The sequence below is a fragment of the Octodon degus genome, unplaced genomic scaffold (assembly GCF_000260255.1).
Source record: "Octodon degus isolate 3935 unplaced genomic scaffold, OctDeg1.0 scaffold00017, whole genome shotgun sequence".
NCBI lineage: Eukaryota > Metazoa > Chordata > Mammalia > Rodentia > Octodontidae > Octodon > Octodon degus.
The window spans coordinates 18,374,410-18,392,102 of record NW_004524593.1 but is presented as its reverse complement, the minus strand read 5'-3'; the positions used below and the strand labels follow the sequence as shown (position 1 = coordinate 18,392,102).

Below are 17,693 nucleotides of genomic sequence, written 5' to 3'. Positions count from 1 at the left end.
TACTTAGCTGAATCTGACACATGATTCCCTGAACAAGGGAACAAAGCCGCTTGCGTATGTGGACATCGCAGAATCTAAGCCCGCTGGAGCACAGGTTTTGTTCTGCAAGTCCCTTCCACCCCCAAGTAAATACGAAATGAGCGCGAGTCTGCTGTTCCTGTCCGCCACTCAGCCAGGCTGCTAATTTGGTTTGATTACTAGATATGGCTCAGTGGTCCTGGGTTTTTCTTCTCCACGAATGAAAATAGTTTTGTGGTGGGTCGAGCTACGGCTTTTTTCCCACCATAACCAAGGAGCCAAAGCCTTTCGGGCACATTAATACTACTTTCAGCAGTGATGCAAAATGAGAAGTAATTGGGTTGAGGAGCTCCTGGGATATTAGTGGCGCTACAGGCAAGAAAGCAGGCATTGGAAAACAAATGACAAATTAGCGCGCTTAATCTCTTCATTGTGAATCAGATGCCACGGCAGAGGTTCATCACACATTAATAAACAGCAGCTAATGCAACTGAGAGCTGCGTGTCCAGCCCACGAGAGTGGTGAGCACGATCTCCCAAGAAGGTGAGTGTGTGTAGCGAGCGATCATCTGCCCGGATGGCCAAGACAGCATGGGGAGAGGCTGGAGAAACCATAGCAACCGCAGCGTGAGGGCTGCCTTAGCCCTGGGGAGCATCTGCGTTATACTCAACCTGCCGGAGCATCTCCTGGCCCAGAAATCCCTGGGTGCCTCAGAACTTGTGTTCTTCCTACCGCAAGGTGGACTCAAACTCTATATCAATTAAAACTCTATAAAGTAAATATTTGTCCCCTGAGTTATCCTAGTACCTTGCCTGATATATAAACTAAACTCTGTAGTTCTAGAACTCAGTTGCAAAGTCTTGTCAAGCTACTGCTATCACAGTCTTCCCTTAAAAAACAACAAAAACAAACACAAGAAAGCCTTCCCTTGATGTGCTTCATAACTTGAGATGTCCCACGACCTTTTATGTACAGGACCTCTGCACCTCAGCATTCCCCAGTGTCACTCGCCTGCCGTGGCCAGCTGGCTGCTCTGGGCACTGTGACTTTTGGCTGATCCTATCACGTGTTCTGCAGGCAACAGGATCTGTGTTGTGGGTTTTCTGCTCTCTAGTCTCCAGGGCGTAGGTCAGCCCGTCGCGGCTCACGAGCTCCGTTAGCGACTGGGTGTCCTTGCAGTCAGCGCTTCCAGCGCAGCTCTGGTTATGCAGCTGGCTTTGTCTCCATCGCTCCAGGTGGTTTGCAGCTCAGGTCAACTGTGCACTCTTCTTTAATCTTGCTGAATATTGTGTTTTGCCATTATTCGAATACTTAGGTCAGTTGACCAGAGGGGCTCTGGCCAACCACGATCCCACAGTGAGGGCAGGACCGGGGAACAATGCGGGAACAAACTAGGAATGAGGTTTATGTTTGATTCAGAGTTATCACAATTTGTCTTTTTCTAATAAAAGAAGGCAGATTGCCAGGAAGAGTCAGGACACGGCACATGGTGTGGATGGCTGATCTCAGTAGCTCTCTCCTTTCCTCGTAGCACCCACGGGTGTGAGTCTGTGTGGACCAAAATGATCGCTCTTGATTTTTTTCCTTTTAGCCTTGCTAAGTATGTAGTCTACCATGTGAACCAGCAGAGGCGGGAGGCTGGTAGGCGTCCTCCCCAAAATAAGGTAAATAGAAGAATCACCATTCAGTGACCACACAGGCCCAGCCTTATTTGGGGACAGGGACCCTGAGGAGGGCCCTCAGGACCCCGCTCATGTCTGGGCCCTCTTGCTGAGCTGCTTGTAAGCTCTCTGCAACCTTGTTTTGGTTTCTCCCAAATGAGTAGATACATCTAGTCAGGGCTGTGCAATGCAAGCTGGTGGTCCTAGCCGGGTCTACCTTCAAAGACATAGACTACAAGCAGATACAGCTAAGAAGCCATGGGTTTGCTTTCTTTAGGAATAACCCAAGCGTGTACCTGACTCTTTCCAGAATCCTTTCTTTTGGCGACTTCTCCTGCAGGTGGGATCAGGGGACTTCTGGGGTGCTGGTGCCTCCTGGCCTTTCTGAGGACAGGCGCACTTCCTCTGAGGTGCCTGTGGAGGTATTATGGAGAAACAGTGTTACCTTGTCTTAATGACCCCCTCCATGTGATAGGGGCCGGCAGGGCGCCGCAGTCAGCTCCTGGGACACTTTTGTTCTACATTCCTCAGTACTCCCACAAAAAACTATTTACATTTTGCTCGAATGGCTTAAACACCATCTTAGAAGACTTTAGATTGCTTTTGAACATAGTTGAATGCATCTTTAACCATCACTGGGCTTCAAATGGAAACCCTTTTTTCAGCTTATCTGTATTAAACACCTGTAAAAATCAATGGTACTGTATTTTTTTCTCTTATAATGCTCTGTTCCTTTAACTAATACCAGAAATAATGCACAATTTATTCTAGCGCGTTCCTTTTCCTCTGTCCCGTGCTCTCCAGCGGTGAGGGGCGCAGCATGAAGAACTCACTTCTGCTGACTTAATGGCCAAACGGCTGCGCTGATGTTGAAATTCAACCAATCGGAGCCTAATCCTCAAGAAATTCACTGTCCTGCTCACCGATTACCATCCGCCGTCTTCGTAATGAATATGCAGAAAGTTTATATTTTTGCAAGTGCCCATGCTTACATCAATGACCAATAGGAGAGGTTAGAGTTAACTAGTGATTTTTTTTCCCCGAGCATTGTTATTTTCCCCTAAAATCAGAAGTCATTACATTTATATTGAAAATATTGAGTGGCTTGTGTGAGCTTTATGCCAAACTAAGATCCATGTGCTGTAGCCCATTACAAATGTGGAAGATTGACCATTTTTTATGAGTTAGAATAAAAAAATATGATAATAATGTCTTCTCATCATCATAAAGAGATGATAACGACTAAATGAAATATTTATATTATTTCATTTTGTTTGATAGGCTCCATCTTCTCCCATACCAAACACCTCCTCAAGAGCAACCAGAGACTTCTATTTAGGAAAGAAAGCTTTGTAGAGTTCAAGTTCTTCATATCTGTGCCAACGCCTGCACTAAGCCAGGAGTTTGCTCATTTTTATTCTGTCCTGTTTCTGAAATTTGTTCTTGCCTTTCAAAACAGGGTCAATGCCACCATTTGTCTTTTTCTAAGTATTATGGTTTTTGGAATGAAAGGCTAATTTTTAAAGAGAAACAGTGGGTGTCTACATGTGTGTGCCTGCGTGCTTGTCCATAAATTCTACATATGTGGATTTGAACAACTGCGGACAAAATTACTCACAAAATATTGCATCTGTACTGAATGTGTACATCTCTCTCTCTTTGTTGTTCCCTGTACAATACAGTATAACAACTATTTATGTAGTGTTTGCATCGTATTAGTTATTCTAACTAATAATTTGATTTGGAGATAATTTAAAGAATGCAAATGCTGCAGATGGGCCTCCTTCATAGACTCCTGCCCAGTGTGCACGAGGCCTTGGGTTCAGTCCCAGCTCTGCAAAGCTAGGCAGCAGGATGAAGTGCAGAGGAGGCCATGCACAGGCAGTTGTGCAGTACGACGTCATTTTATGGAAAGGATTAGAGCATCCGCACCTTTCGCTATCCACAGGGGACATGGACTCAATCCCGAGGACACCAGAGCAACTGTGGGCACTGTAGCTGCACAGAGAGAGGAGGGCGCTGGAGTTTGCCAGTGAGTGGGGCGGGCTGGGAGTGGAGCTGGGCTGGGAGCATCTGCTTAGGCTGTGGGAGGCTGAAGAAGGGAAGGAGGGAGAGGAGCAGGGAGAGAAGGGTGGAGGAGAAAGGAGAGGGTGGGTGTTACCTAGGAGCCCCGGGACATGTGGCGTCCCATGTCCCCTGGCCAATGCTCTGTGTCCCCGCCCTGTCTTCTTCCCAGCTCCTCCAGGCCTAGGGGACCAGGTGCAGAGCCCTGTTGGTGCACGCAGGACTCAGAGTGGAGGAGAGGGGACCAAGGGGTTACTGTGGACAGAGCTGGAGCCTGTGATGGGCCGCCCCCCAGCACGCCCCCCCAGCACTCAGGGGCTCTCTGGGAATGGCCAACACCCTCTTCACCCTGAGCAAGGCCAGCCAGTTGATGGCAAGGTCCAGAAAGCCTGAGCTTTGCTGCGACTCTGATGAGTCGATGAGTCGTGGGAGGAACAGACCTGGTGTCCCAGCCTGCCCGGGCACCTGGCCCTGCCCCCACCCCCTTGCTCCTGCTTCGCTGCAGCAGCCCCGGGTTCCCTTGAAGCCTCAGAAAAGCATTCCGAGGAGGAGGTTTACCTAAGGAAGAGAAACACCTGTCCTGGGGTCAACAGACCTGCACCTCCAGACAGCGGGCCTGGCTCAGGAGGAGAAGATGTGACTGGTAGTGTCCCGGTGTGCTTGGCTGTCACAAATGCCCGAGTCTTAGCGTCCAATTTAGAGTCCTTGACACTTCTAATGTGGTTTCATCGCGGTCTCTGTCTGCGCAGGACCCTGCTTTGGCCGCGGTCTTGTCCCACCCTCCTGAGAGCCCAGGCCCAGAGCTTGGGGCGCCAGAGCCACAGTGCTGCCACAGGCCGGGGGCTCCTCACTCTCTCACCTGCCAGCGGCTGAGGCTGTGTCCCCAAAGCTCCAAGAGATGATCGCCAAGAGCCACCTCACAGGACCCTGCAGCCTGGCCGCATCCCCATCTCCCCTCCCCCACCTGTCTCTCTCAGAAGCCAGAGTCACGGGGGCTGGCAGACTGCACTAGGAGGAGCCACTGCCCGCCCCCCGTGGACATGGCACTGCCTTCCCAGCTGCACATCGAGACCTGCCTCCCGTCAGATCACTGGGTCCCGAGTTTCTGTATCCCATGTCCCTCAGATGGGTTCTCCAGGAGGAAAAGCTCTGCAGCTCATCTGCTTAGTGCTTTTCATATTTTCAGTATCTTTAGTGATTTTAAAAGTTTTATTGACGAAAGGAAGCAAAGGCGAGAAACCCCATTTGGAAACCTCCTTTGGTACTCTGAGTGGCACGGCCCGTGGGGCTCTCTACATCCGGGGATCCTTCCCAGAATGAAGGAAGACCTGGGCCAGAGGAGAGCATACATGGAAGAGAGAGGCTGCTGAGCGCCCCCAGCGGGGCAGCATGTCCCATCCCTACCTGCCTGGCAGGGAAATGGAGTGAGCGGTTCAGTAGTCAGTGGGCCAGCGCTCTGGCCATGAAGCTGAGGCTAGAGGCCGGCTGCAAGTGTGAGGTCAGATGGGGCTGCCCAGAGAGCTCAAGGCTGAGCTGCAGAGCAAGACCCTGTCTCAAAAAAACAAATAAACAATGTCAGTGAACAGTGATTTTAGGACGTGGAAAATGTCGACTGCATTCTCTAAGTGAGCCTCAAGTCCCCTACAAGTGAATGTCCCCTACATGGCTCAAGGCCACGCATACCTGGTGGTCAATTGTCACTTACTGATTGTAGCTGTCCTCTACGCATGCACTGGGACTCAGGACACCACTGGAATTGGTTCCTTGGGAAGGAAGGAAGGAAGGACAGAGGGATGGACTGACGGGAGGGAGGGAGGACAGGAGGAAGGAAGGGAGAGGAGGAAGGGACAGAAAGAGGAGGAAGAAAGGAAGGAAAGCAGGCAGGCAGGTGCACACCCAGCCATCACACACCAGAGGTAGCTGGGGAGGAGGGTGGTGCCTAGGCCTGTGGCCTACTGGCTTCTGCAGGCGACCACAGCGTTGCTTCTCGGCGCACCAAGGCGAATGCAAAGGCATTGTTTGATGACAGGTTTATTCTCTCTGTGTTTCGAGACTGAAGCAGACTCCACAAGTAATATCACACACTGGGCCAGGGCGGAAGTGGAGAGAGGTACCGTGCGGGCACACGGTGCCTGTCCTTGTGGCAGAATATTAATTTGAAGTAGTGGAATTAAAATTTTCTCTTCTTTTGCATTGTCATGCCTCACATTGATAAGCACGAAGAAAGGTAAATAAAAAAGACCTATTTCAAAACCTTCCGTGCAACCTTTTTGTTTTATGACAAAAGACAGTTAATTAACATACTAGCAGTAAGCAGCCTTCCCAGGCTCTTGCTAGTTATGTATTCTGCTGACCGTGGCTCTAGTCACACGGTAATTGGCTCCCAGCAACATGACATTTCAAATCATCTCTTGAAATTACATCAAAAAGCCAGCCTGTTTTGTTTTGATAGGGGAACAATCAATTTGATAAGTGGTAACACAGCTCATTGTTTCACATTAATTAGACTAATTGCTGCATGTTAGCCTCTGAAATAGACAGAACTTGCAGGAAACAAAAGCTGCGGCCTTCAGCATGCAGCGCGGGTGCCCGTTCCACCAGCTTGCACATGCTGTGGGCGGAACTCATAGCTGCTCGAGGCAGCCTTGCGGGAGCCCGGGTGCTAACAGTGGTCAGATGTGTTGTGCTTCACACACCGGCTTTCAATTATAGGAGCCAGGTGCCCGAGCGCACGGAGGGCACCAGCGCAGACCTCCGGGAGGGCCACTTTCCCCCGAACCAGGGCTGGCACCAGGGAGTTGGAGTGACCTTGAGGCATGGGCTCTCCTTCAAAGCCACGCCTCCCGTGTCCCTGCCACGCAGGCCACGCAAAGACCCTTCGTAGGACGGTGGACGCCTTGCAGTGCACGCAGGCTGCGACAGAACGGTCAGAGTAAAACCAAACAACACAGGGGAACACATCCTCCCCAGTCCCTGCTGTAGCGCACAGAGGTCAGCAGAACAACATTGGGAAAACCAAATCCTGGCTTCGCACGTGACCTTTAGTTTACGGCCCGGACCTCCATTTATTCTCCAGAGCCCCCATTTGGCCAAGTGGGACAGTGAGATGGCTCTGACGACAGCACATGTTAGGTTCGACTGGCAGCAGCCAGGAGAATTTCCCTCGTGACCCGCCGGGACTTCTGATGCGGAGGCCTGCGGAGGTCGGTGCTCTCGGGTTACTGGGCCTCTGATGCAATGGAACGGAAGTCCATCCAAGCAGGCGGCACGCAGCACTTAAAAAACCCAGATGCACAGCTGCCGGGCTCTGGCCCCGTCCAGAATCTTCCTGGCCAGCCGGGCCACTGTGCGTCAGTGCCCATTCAGGTCCAGGCGGGTTTCTCCCGAGAAGTGGAAAATTAAGTCTCCACACTCGATCCCAGACTCAGTGGTAATGGTAAACCAGCTCAGTGGCTTGGGGCTGCATTCGACCAAAGAGGCAAAAGTGCCAGGCTGCAAAGTCTGCTAACTCCACTGCAGCTGAGGCAAAGACTAGCGGCCCGGGTGGCGAGGGGAAGGAGTGGCTTCCCACTAGTTTCAGCAGCTGTCCCCAGAGTGGTGGTGTCTCTTGAGCAGGAAGGACAGCAAAAATAAGCCTAAACTTTTGCATAAGACACACAGCGCTTTATATAGCCCCAAATTGTAAGTACGACGCTTCTCCACGTGTGACTGTTGCTGGGCTTTCATAGGGATGGCAGAGGGCAGTCCCGACCAGGCTTGGAAAATGGATTAGAAACATGCAGGCGAGGATGATTAGCTGCTGTACGTGAAGGCAGTTCGGGGTGGGCAAAGGGCCGTGCGCCGCCATTTGTACCAAAGAACAGTTTCATTTCATCTTTTTTTATCAGTGCCTCAAAGGAAGGATCCTTTTTCTGAAACTTCAAAGCTCAAATTTGTGCTGCAGGTTTAATTTGGTCATTAAAAAGTATGTGTGGTATGGCAGAAGCGGTTAAATGATGGCTCCCCCAGTTAAGAAATCTTCAACTGACTTTTTGAAAGGCATGGGGATTTGTGACTTAAGTGTTCTAATGTGCCATTTTTTCTCCTAAAATCCCAGTTTCTTCCTAAGGTGAAGGGTCGGGAGCAGGGCTGCCATGGTCCCTGGACCGACACCCCTGGCATTCCACTTAGGAGCTGGTTCCACTTGCCTGAGCACAAGTTAGAAGGAGCTTTGTTAGGATTCCGGCGGCATCTCCGCTGTCACAGTGGCTTCTTGCATTGTAGAGCCTGGATCTGTACAGAGCAAATGTTCGCTCATTTAGGTGAGCAGCAGTCACGGGGGAGCCTGGCTGCCGGCCCAGGCTGCCCACGCTCCACCTGAGTGAGATATTGACGAGACAGGGCTACCACACGGAGCCCTGAGACTGGATAAATAATAAACAAAGTCGTAAGGGGCTGGCAGCTTCATCTTGACAACACAACTTGTGTGGGCATATCCACGCACAGCCAGATGAGGGAAGCCCAGTGCCGGGGCTTTGTGGGCTCTGCCCTCCTGGCTTCTGCCTCAGAGCTGTGGATTGTGGTGGGAGGCTACGCAGAGAGCAGAGGACACTGACAGATGACGAGCCTGTGTAAGACCTGTCTGGCCAGTCACATGCTGACTTCGAACAGGGGCTGCCCCATTCTCTGCTCAGCAAGGGCTCCCCAAGACAAAACACTGGGATAAAGTTGTCAGGTTTCAGAGTAGAGGAGAAACTCTTCCAGCAGGTAATTTCTGCTGAGGAGAAAAATAAGGATCTGAGAAAAATGAGAGAGGAGGAGAAAAAAGACATGAAGTAGGAATAGTTTTTAAATAGGATTGCTGGCAGTGTTATTAATCACAGAGCTCCCAGCTAGAAGCTGGTGTGAATACAGCCAAGACCAAGGGCCAGAGGCACGGTGGGGAGACCCAAATGTGCCACCAAATACTTGCAGCGAAGTGTCAGAGTGGCGACCTGTTCAAACTGGCAACAATATACGCACATAGAAGGGCTCAGAGAATTTTAGATTCTGTGGTGACTGCTATTGAGCTAACACTCTGTTACAATACTAAGTGGGAAAAGTGGATTTCATGGAAGCTGTGGATTGCTTCTCCAGAGATACCTGATGATGTGGGTGGGGGCACTTGTGAGCCTGAGACGTTTTCGTCATCCTTGGTCTCCAGAAACTATTGCGGGGGGGGGGGGGGGCGCACACCTGTAACCCTGACACTTGGGAGGCTGAAGCAGGGGTTGCCCCAAGGTTGAGGCCAGCCTGGGCTACATAGTGAGTTCCAGGCCAGCCTGGAATACACAGTGAGACCCTGTTAGAAAAGAAAAGGAAAAAAGAAAGAAAGAAAGAAAGAAAGAAAGAAAGAAAGAAAGAAAGAAAGAAAGAAAGAAAGAGAGAAAGAGAGAGAAAGAAAAGAACCTGTTTTAAAAACCAGAAACAATTAAGTGGAAATTTGCAAGGAGAGCTTAGAAATTCCTGTAGGTTGTGAACATGTTTTAAAAACCTGTTTAAAAAACCAGTTGTGAACATTTAATAACTTCTTTTAAAACAGATTCAGTACTCTTGTAGTGTGCATGTTACATTAATGCACAATTTCTCACAAAGTTCATCGGGTTCCTTCTCACTGCTGTGTTTGGATTGAGACGCAGCTATGAGGCTCTGTTCTCCCTCCACCTCAGACCCGTACTCCTCTCAGAGGTCACAGTGTGATAGCTCATGTCACTTTTCCCCTCAGGACTGCTCTACTGCTCTAAACTTTGGTTTCACCATCTCCACGGGGAGCTGGTAATGCCACGTTCTAGAGTCTCTGAGAGAGATGGAGCTCCCTGCCCAGACCCACCACAGATGAAAGATGTCACGGCCGCCATTTTTAAAATGGAGGACTTTTCCCTGTAGTAGCAAAAGATAGACACAAGCACTTCAAATTTTTCTTCCACTGTTTTATGAAGGCCGAGTTCCTGGATGAGAGACTGGTGTAACCCACACTCAGATTGACTCTTTCTGCCATCTTCACAGTTATCTTTTTATTTTAAATCTTACTACAGTAATGGGGATGGAATCCCAGGCCTCATGAACATTAGACGAGCTCTCTGGCTCTGAGCTATGTCCCCAGCCCTCTAATTCTTACTGATTTCTGAACAGAGGTCCTGCATTAGCCTTTTGAGTTGAGTCTTTGACACTGAATAGAGTTTTATCTAATCCTGAGCAGTATACCTGATCTGAATAAATTTGAGTTTGTCCATATACTGCTGTTTCTTTTCCAACTCATTTTTTTGAGACAAGGTCTCACTACATAGTCCAGAATGGCCTCGTGGTACTCCATTCTGTTGGGATGCGGTTACTGCTATTTCTTCCTGTCCAGATAAACCTCACTTAGTCCCCAACTTGCCCTTTCCCCCATGCAGAAGGAAAGACTCCCGGGGTATCTTCATGCACTCTTGCCCTACACCCACTCGGACAGTGTCCCAGGCACTATGGGAACAAGAGTGCACTGTAGGGGGCAGGACTTCCTGCCACTCTGACGCACAGTCAATATTTAGAGTTTTCCAACCGAGTAAATGAACAAACACACTAAGGACGAGCACTGCCAGGGGCACAGCTGACTCCATTGTGTCTCACCTTTCTACGAACATTTTCTCTGCCCTTCTTCCGCAGAGTATTTCTGAGTAGCGGTAGACTGCTAATGTATGGGATTTGAACCAGGTGGACAAACAGGCAGGATCACCTCCAGGGCAGAAATCAGGTCCTCAGTATCAAGCAGTGGCAGTGGGTGGGAAGGCAGCTCAGTGCAGAATACCTGTCTAGCAAGCCTGAGGCCTTCAGTTTGGTCTTCTGTAACAACAAGAAAGACAATAAAAAGGTAATTCAGTGACTCAGTATCAGAAAAAACAAATAATTCAATTGTTAAAAATTGGGCAAAGGACTGGAAAATACAATTAAAAAAATCCACATAAAAATTACCAGCAGAGGCCAAGGGTATAGCTCAGTGGCACAGTGTCTGCCTGGTGAGTGTGAGGCCATGAGTCTGATTTTCAGTACAAAGAAAACAAAAACAAAAACTGCCAGGAGAGACATGAAAAGTTAAGCAGTATAAATAATCATGTGGACTACAAATTGAAATCAGTGACCTGTCACCTCATACTTGATAGAATGGCTGTTGTCAGAACTGGCTGTTGTCAGAACTGAAAAATAAATACAAAACAATAGCAAAAAACAAAAAGATAAGCATCAGCGAGGATGTGGAGAGAAGTGATCCTTAGTGGGAATGTAAACTGGTCACAGTGGAAAACAGTTTGGCAGTTCCCCTCAAGATTAAAACTAGAATTGTCAGCCAGGCATGGTGGCACACACCTGTAATCCCAGCAATCATGAGGCTGAAGCAGTAAGGTTGTTGCGAGTTTCAGGCCAGCGTGGGCTACAGAGTGAGTTCAAGGCCAGACTGAACTGCGGAGCAAAATCCTGCTTCAAGAAAAACAAAAAAAGTTAAAAAAATAAAAAATGAGGTCCTGCAGTGAACCACAGTGTGGATGAACCTTGAGGACATCATGCTAAGTGACATGAGCCCGTCACTGAGGGACGGACACCCACAATGCACTCGGTGTCGGGAAGTATCTAAGATTAGCAGGGCACGGAGTCCATGGCCGCCGGAGCAAGAAGGGGTAAGGTGGGAAGCTGCTAGTGGGTGGGCACTTAGCCCTCTTCATGCAAAGATGCTGAGTTAGGGCATGTGGCATACAGCACTGTACCTGCAGCTGGCAAAACTGTGCTGCATATCTAAAAATCTGTTAGAAGGCATGGGCTCAGGGGTACAGGGCTTGCTTGGCAGGGGTGGGGCCCTGGGTTTGATCACCACACCTCCACCCCTCCAAAAAAGGTTTTTTAAGATGATTGTGTTTTTGCCACAGAACTAAATGAAACCTGATTTCATTTAGTGAGATGAAATCTGATTCTAGTCTGTTTGATGTTACAGGAAGACTATTAAACTCCTGTCCCAAGGTCTTACTGCACGTTTCTTCAGCCCAGGGCTTTCCAGGGTCAGGAGCTTTGAGGCCCGTAGCCCATGAACACACAGTGCACTAGGGAACCCCCACAGGGTGGCCTCGCTCAGGCTGGCCGTGAGCTGCCAAGTCCAGAAGCGGAGCCCCTAACCTGTAGCTTCTCAGCTTTCGGCATATCCTCAATGGAGACCCTGACCCAGAGTAATGAAAAGCCCAGCTTTGTTTTCTCATTTTGAGAAAGTTGATGTTTCTTTTCTTATTAGAACACAATGCTGTGCCATCATTAAATGGGTGTGGTTGGGCGTTTAATGACTGCTTCCTGGACCCCCGTTTACCAGCTGTGTATTTGGAAAAGGTGTTCCGTAAGGTGTTCAAGTGTTGACTGAAATTTTTGCCCGCTTTTCAGAGTTTTCTTTGTGTTCCCTGTTTTCTCTCCAGCCTGGCTGCCTGGGCCGCAGGGCGGCGCTGGAAGGGAGGAAACCTGGCTTGCCTTGCCCCTGCCCCTGGGTTGCTTGTTTTTAAAATTCATGTCACTGATGTGCTTGGGGAGTTGGTGACAGGATGCTAATGGTTTCCTGACTGGGCAGACAGCAGTGGTGTGAGGTGTTAAGTTTTCAGTGAAATCGTCTGTTTTATTAGTTCAAATGTACCTGCAGTGCTAGCTCATTTACAACTGGGTGTTTGTCTGCTTTTCTCACCTTCTGCAACTTCCACTTCCTTTGTTTCCGTGCAATTTCGTTGGAGAGCACTGGAGCTCCTTATGCCCCCCCACACCTGAGGACAATTTCCACTGTGAAGGTGGGATGCTTTGAAGAAGACGACTCCTTCTCAAAAGCTCTCCCTCCATGGAATAAGCCAACTGTAGACTGAGTAACATTTTTAAAAAATTGTGCTTGTGGTAAATATGCGGAGACTTTTTTCATGTGTTTATTCCTTAAATAATGCTAGATTAAATTATATCCACGTCATTTACATTTTATTAAGTATTACAAGTCAGCTATAGGGCCTGTAGGTGCAAAGCCCATATGAGTGCAGGCCATGTGCATGCTATGACATTTTTGTTTATGTTATTGGGACACGCTGGCAGTACATACTGATTGTGTTTATTGTGGGAAGCTGTTAAATGCATGCAGCACCTCTTAATTCTTTTTCCTCACCTTCTTCTCCCTCTCATCTCTCCCATTTCCTGTTTGAGAAAGATCCACCTCCCTCCTTCCTCTTGGTCTGTTCTATTTGGCTCTTTGTTTGCATTTTAGGGTTCTCACATGAGAGAAGCCATGTGCGAGCCTAATTCATGCATTTGGTTTCCCCCTCTTAACACTAGAGGCTCAAGTAGCACCCATTTTCCTACAAACTCCTCACGCTCATCCCTTGCTGGCCATTAGAGAAATGCAGCTTACAGCAACACTTTGATTCCTTCCTACTCCAGGAGGAAAGACAACCATCAAGAAATGAAGTAGTGGCAAAGGCTGGGAGGCTGTGGGAGGAAGGGAAGCCTTCTACCTTGTGAAAGGCAGTTTGAATTGGTACAACCACTATGGAAATCAGTACGGAGATTCCTCAGAAACCTACAACTAGAAATTCCATTTGACCCAGTTATTTCCTTTCAAAGTATCTTCTCAAGAGTGTTAAGGACATCAATATTATAGTAATCTATTCAGACACATGGCAGCCCAGTTCATAATAGCTAAATCTTGGAAATTCTCTATATGCCCATCGATAGTTGACTAAATAAAGAAAGCATGGTATTTACACAGCGGAGTACTACTCAGCTATAAAGGACAGAGAATGCCATTTTATAGAATGAACTTGAGCAACCAAAGATGTTGGCATCTTGGCATCTTCAGGGGTCCTGGAGCCAGTCCTCTGTGGAACCAGGGGTGACCGTGCCTTGTTTTAAGGATTCTAAATTATAATCCCAAATGAAACAGCATTTGTAATTATTATTACTGATAACCTAACTTAGTTTAGCAGAGCACTTACGCTGCTTTTGCTTTGATTGTAGCTCATCTTATGTTGAGGCTGTAGACTGAGCAAGGGGTTGGGAGAAGCAAAATCTTGTGCTCTTGGTTGAGATTTTGAAAAGCTTTTGTTGCTATCATGGTACTGTACCATTGCTTTTGGCCCTTTTCTGTGGTTTGGTATAATTCACTAAATCCTGTGTAGCCTACTGAGTCAGAGTTGAGAAGGTACAACTTCTGTGGGCTTCTGTTCAGTTAGTTCCCTTGGGTGTGATCTGCCTGCCTCCTGGATGAGTGTGTGGGCCTCTCCTATGTGGGGTCACAGTGTGTGAAGGAAGTCCTCACTAGTGAGTATGACAGACCCTCCTATGACAAGGTGGCCAGCAGCTATTCAGTATGGTGCTGTGGGCGGTGTCTTTTTATCTTCAAAGCTTGCTGGGTAGATTCTTTCTTGAAAACATCCATGAAACATGGCAGAAAGATCAGGTTAGGGCTACTGTATGGTGGGGAGAAGTGACAGACCAAGTTCTACCGGGCCTGGATGTGAGATGTTTGGCTTCACAGGGCTCTATTCCCAGGCTGAAAAAAACAAGATGAAAAAAATTGGCTTCATGTTGCTGAGAATTTCTTAGTCAGGAGAGCACTTGTCCCCCACTGTAGGTTCTTTGGAAGTGGGGCTGGTGGAGCTCTATACGTAAGATAAGGTGACGCTGGCTGAGTGGGCGCTTTGGGGACAGCGCACGCAAGGGCCTGCAGTATCCTTGTACTCTCAGAGAATAACGGCTGTGAAAGGAACCACTGAGGTGAGGGTTGATCGCGTAGCTGATGTGAGTAACATGCTGACGGGAGCCGCCCACTTGTTCACACGCGCTTCAGCGCTAGCTCCTTAGCTAAGGTGGTGCACGCACCTTACCACACCCCCTTTTACAGACCAAGAAACTGAGGTTCCGAGAAACTGGGTTTCACACCCCTCACCAAGCATTCCCATGCCCACGCCAGGCTGCCTGCCGCTCCTCGCCGCACGCATCGCCTGCTTTAGGCCAAGCTGCGCAGGGTCCCGATGTCCCGCCTGGACCTCCGCGAGGGCCTCGCCCGCCGCAGCCCCCGCTCCTCCCGCCCCGCTGTTCTGGGCCTCTCGCACGTGTTAACAGCCCACTTAAACTCCAACCTGTTGTTGACCCCAGCCCGCTGCTGGTCGCTAAACGTGGTCTGGCGGGTGAACAGCAGGCAGCCCGTGGCTTTCTCCAGAGCACTGTTTTATTCTCAGCTCGCTGTTACGGTGACAGAACATCTCAGGTCATCATCAAAAAAAGGACAGGTTCATTTCGCTTCACAGTTTCAAGAGTTTGAGTCCACAATCCCTCGACCACATGGCCTCTGCCCTGCGACAGCAAGAGCGGAGACGTGGAGCTCCTGGTGGGATGGAACCGAAGGCTAAGCCGCGCCCGCCTCCCGGCATCCCCTGCAGCGCGTCCCTTCGTGGCGTCACTTCCTCCCGCCAGACCCCGCCTCTTCCGGCTCTGTCCGTGATGCATGCTGGGAACCAAAGCGGCGCGCAAGCTTTGGAGGCTCTTTAGATGGAAGGCGTAATCCACTCTCCCTTGCTCCTTGCCCTGCTGCGTTTTCTCCAAACCTCCTTATGTGTCAGACCATTCACATACGCAGTCTTTCCGTTTAGAGTGTTCCTTCCTTCCTTTATGTTTTTTTCTTGACTTTTACGTACCGTTCAGATGTATCTCAGAAGCTCAGCAGTGGGCCCTGGGTTTCATCACGCTGTGACACACATGCCCTCTCTCTCTCTCTCTCTCTCTCTCACACACACACACACACACACACACACATACACACTCCTCATCAGGGAGCCTTTTCCTGACTCTAGGTAAGTCAGATGCCACTATACAGGCTCCTGAGGCCACAGAGCCTGTGTCTGTTCACTTCTTTCTGCTTTATTTCTAAAGCTGATGCAGTGCCGAGTACACAGTAAATATTTGTCAAAGGAAACACGGGGAGGGGAGGAAGGGATAGTGACCCAGGAGTAATTAAACTTGGAGGAGCATTGCTACTGACTCTCCCAGTGAGCTTCAAACTCAGTGACTTCTGCCAGGCAACTACCATGGAAGAAGGTAGGGAAGAGCATGACCTCCCAGTGGAAGGGTTTGGCAAGTACCGCTTTGGCCAGGTGACCAAGGGTGGCGTCAGAGACATGTTTTTATCACACGCTTTGCTCGTAGGGATCCTTGGAAGCGTGTGACAAAAACATCGCTCTCATTGCTGCACCTATGGGAATTAGGTGGCAGGTGCGGGACAGCCAGCCGCGGGCCTCCCCTCTCCGGTCCACCCCCTGCACTCCCGCTGCCCGGATGAAACCTCGGCCTCCTGTTGGCCTGCATTGCCTGGCCCTTCCACTCCTTCGTCAGGAGCTGCTTACTCCACAGTCTGCTTTCCCGCAGTGTGGACGGTTGTTCCGGCCTCGGACACCTGACTTCTCTTCACATCGAAGAGGACACAGGGGTTGATGTTTATTTTTCTGAGTATTTTACAAATAACTCCTGAGATAAAGGGAACAGAAAAAGTCTTCACCTTCTTAACAATCGGGATTTCATGAGGCAATGTTGGAATTTGAACCTCCTACATTTTTTTATTTATCTATTTCAGGTTTTTAAGATGCATGCTAAAATTCAGTGTGTATCTTAACCCGATTGTTCGTGTGTTTTAACGGTGAGGATTGGGGCAGTCAATTTATCTTTCCAATGAATCTGATTCGTTGAAGGCTCAGTCCTCGGAGCATATTGCTTTATGCCTCAGGGGCAGTTCTCGAATTTTTGAGAAGTAAGCAGCGTTTGTCAAGTGATGCAAGAATCAGTGCTTATTTCCTGGAGTGGAAATTAACTGAACCCGAGGCCCTTTCTGGTACCACTGCACTTGGGTCTTTTCTCTTTTAATATTTTAGTGAATTTCTTAAATGACAAAAAAATAATTCTGGCTGGTGGCTTCCTGAGCTGTCCTCGGTTGTCAGCTAGTTGAGGGAGGGGAAGGGAATTCATCTTTGCTTGAGGTTTTTAATTCCCAGCAGAACAAAAAGGCTGAAGATCGCCCAGATTCATAGTCCCTGAAGATGGAGCTCAGGCAGACTAGGAAAACTGTTTCCCAGGAATGGGCTGTCCTTTCCACTCATGCAACCTGCACTTTCCTCTGGTAAAACTTCTACTATGCTGAGCACAACCCTCACTTTTCCTCTTCTACTCAGGGAACCCTTTGCATTAATGCTCCAGAGCGGTAACTGCGCTAACTCTCCCAGGGGAGATAGCCAAGAAAGGGGCTTAGTCAGTGGAAAAAAGGGAAATGTTGCCCCGCTTGTAAGTGTCAGCTCAAGCAAGTGTTTCTTCTAAGAGGCTTGCAAGTAGATGTCTCTCCATTTCTCTACATGGTAATGGGCTTATTTGCCCCTTTCTGTATGTGCCCATGTTTTCCCAATAGGGGACACATTAGAATGGGGGTCAGGTGGATTCAGAGAGATGGATATACCATAGAGTGTCTATGAGAAGTGTCTCCTGGTACCACTGTATGTAGCTCACTCCTACGGAAGCCGAGAAGGTGCGGGGCTCTTTATTCCGCGGAGATCACAATGGTAAGTGTAATAAGCCACGCCTGGAAAGACAGATATGGGCCAATCTCACTTATCCTTGGGTGGTGTAGAGGTTGCTGCCCTAGACATCGAGAGGGGGTTCTGGGAGAGTAACGAGGAGGCAGAAGTGGAGAGAGGGTGGTCAGGTGTGCTAAGTTACCACTAGAAGCTACAAGGTCTCAAGCTAGTGTCTGCTGGGTGACTGTGGATGAGATCTATGCCCCGTATCTTCCAAAAAGCTAGGTGAAAGGATAGTGAATGATTTAACCATAAAGAAATTACAGATGTTTGGGGGAGACAGATGTATTTAACCTGATGTAAACATTACATGATATGTACATATATCAAAAAAATCACA

The 17,693-nt window shown here is 48.9% G+C and overlaps 1 protein-coding gene across 7 annotated transcripts in view; it reads left to right on the top strand.

Annotated features, from left to right (window-relative positions):
- The window catches only part of Esrrg (estrogen related receptor gamma), a 606,512-nt gene that overhangs the window by 295,212 nt on the left and 293,607 nt on the right, over positions 1–17,693 (top strand). The window contains exon 1 of one of the 7 annotated variants that reach the window (XM_023710241.1): positions 7,039–7,424. The exons of the other annotated variants lie outside the window; for them this stretch is intronic. The gene's annotated coding sequence lies outside the window, so the exon portion shown is untranslated. Of the gene's footprint in view, positions 1–7,038; positions 7,425–17,693 lie in introns of those variants that run through there. 7 annotated transcript variants of the gene reach the window in all.